We start from the raw sequence: 10925 nt of genomic DNA on the forward strand, positions 1-10925 counted from the left end.
CTCATCGATGAAAACAACAAAAGTTTATTTTATCTCTCCATTTTTTTCCTTAATGGAATGTTAAACTCTGTGTAAAAATATTAAGATTTAAACATTGTGATATTCTCCTAAGAACAATTTCTTTTCCTTTTTCCAGTAGGAGTTAGGAAGAGTCACACGTCTGCTAATTTGCCTACAAAGATGTATATAGTTCATCATTGCTTACTTCTCAGCATGCCTTTTTCAGTAGTATGTTCACACATTCAGCAACTATTAACTAAAATGCTGGCCCTGAACTGCAGGCATTAGAAGTGGGGTGTGGTATACACCAAAGCAGCTCCCTGGCCCTTGGAGCTCAAGGCCTAAGAAGGCATTTCTCCAAAGTCACTGTCACAGGTTAGAGGGAGCAGAGGAAATGCCCTTTGTAAACTGGGTTCTTTATGCACATATGTTAGATATCTCCGAGAATACTGAAGTCATGGCTGCTGGGCTGTTGTGTCCTTATTTGTATGAGAATACTAGGGGAAGATATTAAGAGTGTCTTGCAGGCATAGAAACATTCTGCTTGTGCCTGAGTTCCCAGAACAGGCTCCAAATAGAAAGCAGGATGTGTGTCCTTCGGCCTGACTCCTCTCTGTCCCCAGACCTGTCCTCAGTATTCAGAGGACAGAGGGCCAAGGTGACGGTGACATTGCCAACACAAAGATCCTTGGATTTCCATGGGGACGGGGATTTGAGCATAGTTCCAGGAGTACCCTCAGCTTGTGCTGTGATGGAAATAATTGTGAGATTGTTCTCCCAACCGATCCTTTTTTGGCTTATTAAATACATTAGAAATGTATAAAGTATATGGATTTTGAGAAGGCTGAATTAAGGTTTCTGATGGAAAGTTGCTTGTAAGGCACAGACTATTCTTGATAAGAAAATGCTTTGTGAAAAAGCAGCTGCAGCCAAGTCACGTGGGTGAGGCTCCTGCACATCCTCACCTACTAAAGTAGCCTCTCTTTCATTCCTGTTTTACTCTACAATACCCATGATGAATGTCTCCTATATGTCAGACACTGGACCTTGAGCTCCCAAATATCCCAATTCCACTCTCCACAGTGGGAAGCTGGGAATGGCACCTCACAGGTCTGGACCTCAGCACTAGCACGCATTCATTCCCACTGTGTCCAGAACCAACCCATGGGGAACTGTCGCTTCCAACCACATCGAAGCCAATGGCCTGCTGCTTTCTACCCTCAGGAGAAAATACCAGAAAGGGAGTTGTGGGTGGGAGCAGGGAACATGCGCACCAGGATGGGCACTGGGCAGGTCCTGACACAAAAATAAACAGGACCCTCATGGGCAGATTAGGGCCTCTACCTAACTCATAAATTCTGAATATTTAGGTTTCTTGAAAATGTCCAACTTTGCTGATATGAATTTAATAAAAATCTCCCAAATGATCACATGCACTTTGCAGAATAAATCTCCAGACACAAAAAGCTAGTCAGACAGAGTGAAACAATCAAAACTCCCTGTTGCCCAAGCTTCAAGAATTGGACATTGGATTCCCTGCTCTATGTGTAAAAGATACTGAATGTGAAAGACAAAATTAGGACCAGAAGTTTATTTAGCGTTTCTCTGAATAAGAACAGCTTAGAAGATGTCCTTTGCTTTTATATTTCTGTCTTAAAAAATTGCTTGTTCTTTACACTTTATCTTCCTAAATTTCCATGGAATTATTTTCTGTCTTTGAATTTATTATGCATAACATCTCAGGTGATATTTGCTGTAAATTTCATCTTAGTGCAACATTTTTCTGTAAAAATTGGTTATACTGATGACAATCAAAAATAACAATTTCTAGCTAGTCTAATGAGATTTGTCAGCTTCAATATTAATTTTATTTTCTGCCAATCACTCCCACTTTCTCATTTGATTTTACCCATGTTATTGCTGCTCTTTCTTCATTATATTTCTAAGTGGGCTTTCTCTGTTGCCATTTGATTCTACCATTTCATTATTTTATTTCTTCTTTAAGGCATCAGTTCTCATTTAACATTATTGAGAACAGAGAAACACTGCTGGCTAAAATTCATTTCTATCTCTATAGCGAGAATCTCAGAATTTGTAAAGTCATGGTGTGTCCCTCTCTGACTTCAAACTCTGTGAATTTTTCAAATTTAAATCCTGATTTTTTGGGGGGAGGAGGGGTCATGCTGAACAGATTCTACTTGAATTTACTCGGATGAACACTATGCAGCCCCTGGAGGTAGCTCACCCTTTTTTATGCCTGTCTTGGTTACTTGTCTCTCTCTCCTTGCTGAGACAGAATGCCCAACACCCAAAATTAAGGAAAGAAAGGTTTATTTAGCTCACAGTTTGTGGAGGCTTCAGTCTATAATCAGCTGGCTCCAGGGCAGGGTGGCAGGCACAGGGGCAATACTTCAAGGCAGCACAAGACAGCAAAAGCAGAAAGAGCAAAAAGGGGGGAACAAGCCTCTTTCCCTCTCTTATACTGTAAGCAGGCTACCCCCACCCAGAGGATGTGTAGCACTCACATAATCTCCATGCCCTCCTCTTGCACAGGCTCAGGATGAATACAAAGTAAGCACTCTGGCCCCCTGCTCAGACACTCATTTAACCTTCTAAACTTCTCAAAGTGACACAATGAAAAACATTCCAGAGCAGGAAGAGCATGTGCTTTTCACCCCAGGATGCAGAACTGCTGAGTCACTTAGCCAAGCCAGAGTCCTCAAGTTGACACAGTGTATCAGCCATAACAATATCATAGGTAACCTCACCCTTTTATAAGTCACTCAGTACTGAGAAGGCAGTATTTGCTTCTTAAATTCCTCTAGGTTTCAGTTTATTCCATGTCATAACAGCCAAATCTTTTGAGAGTCAACACTGTTTTGTTTTTCATTTTTAGGTGATATCTCACTACCTTGGTAGAACAGGCAACATTTTGAGTGGTTACTTTGTGTCCAGCAGGCCTCTAAGTGTTTTGCATGTTGATTAATTTAATCCTGATGTCAACTCTAAGTGGTCCACATGGCAAGCACCCCACTTTTTGCTGAACACGTAGAAATTGGGCAAGTCATTTGCCCACAGTAGCTCTACCAACTTGCAAGGCGTGAGATTTGAACTCAGGCGATTTGAAAGCAAATCTCATCACATTTTAGGATGACTTTATTTGGGAGCTATAGTTGGAAAATGTGAAAGGAAGAACATATTAGGGTAAATAAACAGACAAAAAAGAGAGAAAGGTATGAAAATGATTGTAAAGATGTTATCATGTAGAAGTGTTTTAGAAATGTTTCTTTTAATTAGAGATAAAATTTCAGTGTTCAAAGAGCAATAGAAATGAGCATGGTCTTACACTAAATGTTCAATTCACAGAGCTGTTCAAGACCCACATTAATCTGGATGTCTCTACTGTGTAAGAGTTACTTTAAATGGAGATGAGGTATTACCTAAAAATGAAAAGAAGCTGTGTCTTTTTCTGTGAGTGGAGGAACTTGGGCCTCACCTCACCACCTCCAGGAACCTGGTGCTGCCGTAACATCTGGGTGAATGGGGACCTCAGTCATGACTCGGTCTTCACCTCATACTAAAGCTGTTACTGTTCTTTACATCACTTGTCCATAAAAAAAAAAACTGAAGCTCAGAAATTGAGAGTCACAATGCCAAAGCTGGCAACCAGCAGGTGACAGAACTGTGTGTACAGCACATGGACTGTGTGGCCTGGGACACTTTCTTGCTCCTTGTGGAGAGTTGTGACTCCATAAGGAGCCAAGATGTGGGCTTGCCCCGCAGTCACACTCTGTGAAGAGGCGGCTGTGGATGATTGTGATAGTTCATGAAAGGGGTTCCTGAGACTTGGCTGCAGAATACTGAATCAGAATCCTGGGGGTGGGTCCAGGCATCTCTCCCAGCAGCGGCTGGTTGCATGAGGTGGCTGAGGAAACTACTGAGTGATCAAAACATATGGTGGAGACTTAAATTTCTTTTTCTTAAATGCAATACAGTAAAAGACACATTGCCGTGAATCTCCCCTGAAAAACACCCCCTTACTTCAAACACACTTATTCCACCATTCCTCTCCCTCCCTCTCTCTCTCTCACTCTCTCTCTCTCTGTTTTGTGAAAAGGAAAAACGATATATTCAAAACTAGTTCCAAGGAGATGAAGGGGCCCATTTGCCTCAAATCATCATCTCCATTCTTGTTCCTTTCTGAAGCTGTTCTGGAAGTGCTCTTTCATGAATGTCTTTATGAGATGTCACCAGAAAAACAGTGAATTCTGCTGAGTGCTGTCCAGTGGAGAGGCAGGCTCATAAAAACATGACACTTTGTCCTCATCCACCTTACTCATCAGATTTGGCCCTGTGTGACTTCCAGCTCTTCCCCAAAGTCGAAATGACTATGAAAGGGAAATATTTTGAATCAATTCAGGACATCAAGGTAGCCAGGAGAGCATAACTAAAGACATGCAGCAAAGAGGACTCCAGAGCTGCTGCCAAAAGTGGCAAGAAGGATGGAATGAGTGTGTTCCAAGTGAGAAGGAAGATTGTGAGGGATATTCATAGCAATGTGTCTTTTATTGCAATAATTAAAACTTGAACCCACACCATGTTTTTTGATCATACCTCATATACGTACACATGCATATACACACCTATATATTAGTTCTTGTTGCTCTACTATAAAGAACATTGATAAACATAAGTACTGTAATTCCAAAGAATAAGGGCAGGAAGGAGGAAAAGCTGAAGCTGTGGACAACAGTGGAAAGAGCAGGCAAGATGTAAGGAATCTGTCCTTAGGGCACATGAGGTATGGGCAGGTGCCCTCCTGGCTGTCATACCCTCTCCACAGGGGTATGGAGGAGGATGACTCAGGAACTGGATGAAGTGGGGAATGGCTATCTGTTAAACAGTACCATAGCTACAAGTTCGAAAATGTGTTGTATTAAAAAGCATGATTTCAGCTAAAGCTCTGTGTATGTGTGTGTGTGTTTGTATACTGTGCCTCTGGATCGCATCTAAGTACAATACGAAAACAGGAAACTAGCAATGCTGCAAAGCAGATAAATGTATTTCATCACTCAGAATGAAGCCAGTAAAGCATCAGAAGCTGGAGAGCAATGATAAAAGCACAGGTGAGCTTTAACCGCGGGTGTCCTGGAGGGAGGGCAGACGCAAACTCGGAGTGGGCCATGCATCTTACGTTCTCATGAGCGTTAGAGCAACCCCAGAGAGACACATTCTGTTCGAGCGGAGGTATTTCTGCAATAGCACTTGAATCTATAATTGAGGAAGCTCCTGTGGCTGATTTTCTGGAAAGACTTGGACTCCCCTTTCAGGTCGTCAACGAGAAGGCTACAAGTTTTCACAAACTGCATCACTGCAAAGCAGGAGCTGGGCGTGGGTATCTCAGGGCTGCACAGATCTCCCGGACACTTGCATTTCCATCAAGGCAGCAGGACTGATCTGTCTGGGATGGTTTCTGGGGGCACAACACAATTCCTTCTCCTCCCACTGAACATCCAGGATCCAGTGAGCTGGGGACCCACAGTCCTCAGAAGCAGCAATTCTGAGCTTCCTGCACAGAAGCTTGTTTCAGGCTGCCAGGTTTCTCGAAAAATCTTCTCAACTATTTCTTGAACTTTAAACAGCTGAGCTGTCTTTAAATGGGAATAATTAGCATATAAAGGGCGAATTCTCCACTGAAAGACACTCCACACATTTCCAACTCCAAATCCCTGTAAATGACCTTGCTTTTAAGGTACCTTCAATTTGGGATCATGCCAGCAATGCGCTTTGCTCTGGAGATGAAAGGAGGATTTGTTCCAGGTACAAAGGGACCCTCAAGTGCCCAGGCTGAAAGATGTGGGACTGCTCTTTTAAAAATGCAGATCCTAAGCAGCCAGTGTTGGAAATCCAGGATGCCACCTCTTAGCCCACCACTCTTTCACCGTGCCAGTCTGCATCTCCGAACAGCCAGCTGCAAACAGCTGCATGAGACCTCTGCCCCCTTGGTGTTCAGTGTCACTTCAGTGTCTCCACCCTTCACTGTGACTTGTTGTAACTCGGCAAGGACAGCAGTGCTGGTGTCTCTCCTATGAGACCAGAGCCCTCCATGTCGCCTCAGCCTGCTAACCAGCTGCCACCTTGCTGTCTCTGAGTCAGCATCCTGGGAAGTGCATGTAAAAATCCACACCCAGCTCTGGGTGGTTGTGCGGTGTATACAGTGCCAGGCTGGTACTCTCAGTGGTTAAACTAAATGCATTGTGCTTCCTGTGTTCCTTGTCAGAGGTACTACAGGCTGTGTGTGGGATCTCACCCTCCTCACATGTATTCCTTGCAAGGACCCCAAGGCACTTGTCCACACAGCCTCCCTGTGGATGCTCCAGGACTGCTCCTATGCTCATCTTCATGATAAAGAAGTTGAGGTGTTTGCTACTTAGCTGTGTCTGTCTAATCTCCTAACTGATATGACAGGGCCAAGACCCACACAGAACCAGAAGAGACCTTCTGACACAAGAGAAGTCTTTATTGTGGGGGAGAGCGACATGGTGGGCTGCCCAGCAGACTAGGACAGTCCCGAGCTGAGCAAAGCATGGGGTTTTTAAAGCTAATTTTTGGGGAGGGTGTCTGTGGGCCAGAACATTTTCTGGGAGGGGGTGTCTGTGGGTCAGACCAGCCCAAGCAGTGGGGGTCATTTTCAGAGCTGAACGTTTGGTTCTGCCAAGGCAGATGAGAGCAAGGTTGGCTTTTGTCAAGGGGAACTGGAGGGGAACAGGTGAAGAGGAAAGAGTTTTTAGTAACTCCTTAATAAAAGAGCTCAAATCTCCCATGGGGTGGGGGGTTGCCTTGTGACTTATCACTAACCTCGCTAGGTAGGTCTGACACATAGACCATCGCCACAGCTGATTCCTCCCTTTAGCAGAAAGAAGCCAGGCCCTGGAAACAGAAAGGCATCTAGGATATCTTTGGTGTCATCTCCACAAGGGTGGAGCCTCTCAGAGTACACAAACATCCTGCCTATTTTGGGTTGGCTTAAAATGTTCCCAACAGCTGATACATCCTTCAGATCCTGAGAGGACAGGTTCAGACCCTGATAGACAACCCAGTACTCACATGCTTGATTTGTTTTTGTTTTTAGTTTTTGTCTTTTTGAGACAGGGTCTCACTATGCAGTTCAGGCTGGTCTTGAGCTCACTTTGTAGCCCAGACTGGCCTTGAACTTGCAATGATCCTCCTGCCTCAGCCTCCCGAGTGCTGGGATTACAGGTGGGTGCCACCATGCCCAACTCACATGCTTGAAAGACAGCAGCCCCACAGGTCCAGCTCAGAGTAACACAGGAGCTCTAAAAAGCAAGGAGAAAATTTCCACCCACAAGCACAAGCTGAAGCCACTGCCCAGTGCTCTTGGGTAAGGCGTGGCTGTCGTGACATTTCAGATCTTCAGTCTGTGGGCATGAGGACACTGGCGTCAGACCAATCCAAGTGATGACAGAAGGTTTTCTGGGACTTGAGACCCCAGGGTCCTCATCTCCAGTGGGAAGAGGTTTTCATAAGCAGGATTATTGCCTTATGAAAACAGAAAGGATCATTCATGGGCAGTGTCTCATAAACAGAGAAGTCAAACTCCTTCCCATGGTTCTCAGATTCTCTCATGGTATAAGTGGAATTTTTAAGTTTTCAAAGTTTTTATTTTTTTATTACCTTTCCCTTTCACATGAAAATATTCCTAAATCCCTCGCGGCTCCTTTGACAGAATATAAATGTATTTCCTCTCTCAAAGTAAAATGAAGCCAATAAAGAATCAGAAGCCGGAGGGCAGTAAAAGTGGTGCGGATACTTGCACAAAGCAAGGATTATGCAAATCACCTTGCTTGACTTTGAACCCAGTGGTCCCTGGATGCTGGGAAGCAGCTACAACAATCAAGTTGGACCATGAGAGGACACACGGATGCACCTGTCACAGGAAGTCCGGGCAGAGCCTTCACTTCATCTTCCTTTAAAAGCACAACTTCCACTTGGAAGACCTCTGTGTGGGACAGCAGACCTCCTGCATCTGTCCTGCCCTCCATGGGCCTTGCGATGGCTGAGTGGTCAGCGCAGTGGCTGTGGTATATGAAGCAGAATAAAGGGTTGCGCTGCAACTGCTTATGAAGACTCTGAAATGATCTAACAATGGTAAACGTCACTGATGGCAGGATGGCTGAACACTCTGCCTGCATTTTCTGATGTGAGCCCCAAGGCACTTGCCAGTCCTCTTCTGAAGTTTGTCACTCTGCACATGGCCATTCTGGATCCAGGACTCTGGTTCCAGAACCCTGCACCTCCTGCTTATTCTGGGAGCTGGGTGTGTAATGGCAGGGAGCCCTGCAGTACAAGGATTGCTGCAGGCTCTATCATCTGGACCCGGGAGACTGACCCCACATGGCCATGTTTTAGGGTCAGCCCCTTCTGTCTGCAGACAGCTGCCACCACAGTGTGAGGTGAGTAGGGTGGGGACAGGAGAGGGCTGTGCTGCTCAGGGACCACATAAGTGGACTGAGCACCTCCCTTAGTCTACACCCGGATTAGACTCTGGGTACACAGTAGTCAGCATCACCAGTGCCCGCCTGGGCAGCAAAAGAACAGTGGTTGTTAAGGGTCTCTGTGGATGTCCCCAAAGGCTCAGGAGATCATAAGGGGAGCTTTTGGAGGTGACTGAATCATGGGGGGGTTACAGCTGACTTGCTGTTAGGAACTGGGGCCTCATGGAAGAGGCTAATTACTGTAGACGTGACCTGGAAGGGTTTGGTCTATGGCCTCCTCCCCAGCTCCTCCCTTCTCTCTGCTTCCTCGTCACCATGAGGTGAGCAACTCTCCTCCGCCAGACCCTCCAGCCTGCCCTTCCTGCATTGGAGCCAGCCAACCACAGGCTGAAACGTGAGCCAAAATAAGTCCCTGCTCATTCAGGTTGTGCGTCCGTTATTCTGTGCCAGCAATCAGAAAATGACCAAGACAGTGGTTAAATAAAATGAGCTACAAGTAACGAACTCGAACCCACAGAGAGCGAGCAGCACCCCATTCGCCATTGAAAGCTGTGGGCACCAAGGGTCACAGGGAGATGATGTAGTCCGGGGAGATGCAGCAGTCATCCCAGGGGTTCTTACAGCAGGCAGTCTCCCCCAGATAAGCTATGTCCAGCATTTAGAAGGTGAGGGCCAAGGAACAGAGCAGCCTGAGCATCTTCACTATGAAAATGAATCCCAGGCAACCGAACCCCGCATCTTCCTGTGGAAACCATCACAAGGCTCACATGAAAGTGTTAATGGAAAACAAGCACTGAAATCAAGACTTTGAACCCTGGCTTGCAGGGCTGTGCCTCAGCACATTGAAATCCGTGACCGAAGCCTACATGGAACCGTAACACATGGGGGACCAGAGACTATTAGGATAGGAGAAATGGAAACAACAGGGCTGGTTACAAATAAAACAAACCTGAAACTCCAAAATATCAACAAGCAAAGAGATTTTATCTCAGTGATCTTCAGACATTTAAACTGTTTGAATATTTCCGTAAACAGAGACTCCTTGTGACTGACTCCCCACGCTCCCATTTTCAGGCATGATAACATATTTTCCAGTACTTGTTGCTAATAAAAGTCAAACCACATTTGCAAATATAAATTATTCACATTCACCCATTGATACATGGCGGTTAATTTTCAAGAACCTCTCTGTAAACATCATAAAGTTGCATCAAATATTCATATGATCATTGTGATAATTAATCCATAAAGCAATTATACTTGAAGCAAAATTACCGTACAAATAACCACATAAAGTAAAACTTTGACAGATAGAAGGATATCGCTTTAACTTTTACAGCTAGCAAAGTAAACATAAAATTGCTCTCGCCCAGGTACAGAGTTAATGAGGTCCTTGTACTGCTGCTTTGTGAAGAGTCAGGAAAGACGACGTGACTCTCTGGGAGATAACCTCACAAGAAGACAAGTAAGCAAAATATATGGTGAATGTTTGATTTTTTTAATTAAAAAGTATTACAGTCATAGACATATTGCCATAAATTCCCCCTCAAAAATCCTCCCCTCACTTTGAACATGCTCATCCCATCATCCTGGCCACTTTCTGCAGCAGCTCTGGAGTTCTCTTTCCTGAGGGTCTTTACTAGGTGTGATCCCAAGTACAGTGACTGCTGCCACCAAGTACCATTCCAATGGAAAGGCAAGCTTATAAGAATATGACGCTGTGGTGCTGGGGCGCGGGTGGGGTGGGGAGTAGAAGGGGAAGTGATCCCAATCCGGTTCCATCCGGTTCTCCCACTGGCCCGCGCCGCAAGTCCCAGCAACGGGAGGAGCAGCAACGGCCCAACAACGCAGCTCTCACGCTTCTTGGGCCCCCAACTTCTGCACGCGCCCCAGCGCCACCAAGATGCCCAAAAGGAAGGTCATCTCGACCGAAAGAGCGGCGAAGGAGGTACCCAAGAGATCGACGAGGTTGTTGGCTAACCTGCTCCTGCAAAAGTGGAAACGAGGCCAAAAAAGGCAGCAGGAAAGGATAAATCTTCGGACAAAAAAGTGCAGGCAAAAGACAAAAGGCGAACCACGGGAAAAAAGGCCGAAGCCGCTAATCAAGAAACCAAGGAAGATTTACCTGCAGAAAATGGAGAAACTGACGAGGAGAACGCGGCCTCTGACGGAGCAGAAGATAAAAGCCAAGTCTGATTAATGGCACACCGCGTCTCATCGGTGCTCCCTGCCTCCCTTCTTGTACAATCCAGAGGAATATTTTTATCGACTATTTTGTAAATGCAAGTGTTTTAGTCCCTCTACAAACATTTTTAAAAAGGAGAGAATCCCACCTCATCGCATTTTTTAAGTGTAAATGATTTTTTTTAGAGGCGAAATCATTCGCTGGTTGTTTATTTTTCGGTGCAA

General features: G+C 45.2%; 1 pseudogene; it reads left to right on the forward strand.

The window, feature by feature from the left end:
- Positions 1-10419: 10419 nt before the first annotated feature.
- Positions 10420-10712, forward strand: LOC102017578 (annotated as a pseudogene).
- The last annotated feature ends 213 nt before the right edge of the window (positions 10713-10925 follow it).

This window comes from Chinchilla lanigera, unplaced genomic scaffold (assembly GCF_000276665.1).
Source record: "Chinchilla lanigera isolate Chin_1 unplaced genomic scaffold, ChiLan1.0 scaffold00086, whole genome shotgun sequence".
Classification (NCBI taxonomy): domain Eukaryota; kingdom Metazoa; phylum Chordata; class Mammalia; order Rodentia; family Chinchillidae; genus Chinchilla; species Chinchilla lanigera.